Source organism: Myotis davidii, unplaced genomic scaffold (assembly GCF_000327345.1).
Source record: "Myotis davidii unplaced genomic scaffold, ASM32734v1 scaffold135, whole genome shotgun sequence".
NCBI lineage: Eukaryota > Metazoa > Chordata > Mammalia > Chiroptera > Vespertilionidae > Myotis > Myotis davidii.
In genome coordinates this window covers 5,130,055-5,131,793 of record NW_006289813.1, presented here as the reverse complement: position 1 = coordinate 5,131,793, position 1,739 = coordinate 5,130,055, and positions in this window count along the sequence as shown.

The following is a 1,739-nucleotide window of genomic DNA, read 5'->3' as shown; positions in this document are numbered from 1 at the left end:
CAAAGGGGCGATAAGGACACATATGTAATACCTTAATCAATAAAGAAAAAAATTTTAAAAAGTGATAATGGCATAAAAAATGTAAATTCAATTTAAAATACATAGAACTTGAATATACTTTTATTAATTTTATGTTAATTAAGACCCAGTCCTAGGGATGTTGTATTCTGCCATCTCCTAATAAAGTAAAAATAAAAGATAAGAAGAGGACAGCAGACATATGCAGGAAGGGGCATGAGGATAAATAGCTATTATCAGAGAGTGAACATGAAGTAATTAATCTATTCATGATAAACAATAATTTAAGTAAATAAACCAAAGAAAAACATATGGGCATTACTAGAAGGTCAGATTATGTCCAAAACCATCACTTTTAACTTTAAATATTTTGAATGTTTGAGAAGGGAGAATATTGTCTGTTATGATTTTATTGCAAGAAAATACTTCATACGAAATTTGCCTAATGTTTATTTTCACAAATCTGCATTCAAAGTACATTGCAATACAGTATAAGTAATAATAAGGCAGTGATTTATAGTTTTGCCATATTCTTTTGTCAAGAGAATGTCAAGCATTTGAATCACAAAAATTATCAGATCACTTACTATCCTTTAGAACAAAATAACTTCAGATTCTGAAATTAAGTTTCACTTCATCAATCTATAATAATAATCTATAATAATAAAAGCATAAAAATGCTAATTAGACTGGACAGCCGAACGACCTTCTGGACATCCTTCTGGACAACCTTCTAGCAGGGGTCCTCAAACTACGGCCCGCGGGCCACATGCAAATACAAATATTGTATTTGTTCCCGCTTTGTTTTTTTACTTCAAAATGAGATATGCGCAGTGTGCATAGGAATTTGTTCATAGTTTTTTTTAAACTATAGTCCGGCCCTCCAACGGTCTGAGGGACAGTGAACTGGCCCCCTGTTTAAAAAATTTGAGGACCCCTGTTCTAGAGGAAACAGGGGCTGCGAGAGCCAAGGCGAGGGCCAAGGCAAGCCTCCACGGCTGCAAGGGCTGAGCCCTTGCATGAATTTCCTGCGCCGGGCCTCTACTGTTTAATAAACAAAAGGAAAAATTTTCTATTATTCTTCTTTAGAGAAACAGTAAAGCATAAGGAGATCAAAACGACATGAGAAAGATCTTGACTTTAATATAATCTATATTTTTGTCTTTAACTAGCTTTATAGCTTGCAGCAGAGTTTCTAAAGTATAAGTTAATATACATGTACAGATTTCTTTAGAAAATTTTCTTGTGAGTTCCCCCTATTAACTTAGGGTATTTGCATATATCACTTACATATAAAAATATAACTATCTTATGATCATAGATCATGCAACTCTAAAAAAAAGCAAAAAACACAAAATTACCAAGCGACTATTATCATAATTTAAAAGTCAATAAAATTTAAATCAATTCCATTGATTTAATCTGTTGGATAATACAGATTTGGCAAAATGTGTATGTAAGTCGCTGGGCAGAGAGCAAAGCCGGAGAGCTGGCGGCTGGAGGACTAGGCAGAGTGGGAGGCCAAGGGACTGAGACAGAGCGCGGGGAGCACCAGGAATTCTGGGAATAGTAGTTCTGGTGGCAGCCCCAGGACCTGAAGCAGAAGCCCAGAGCACGGGGAGCACCAGGAATGCTGGGAATCGTAGTTCTGGTGGCAGACGGATCTCCTAGACCTCGCCGCTTAGTGCAAGATATTGGTTCTTCATAAGCCAAAGGCCCTA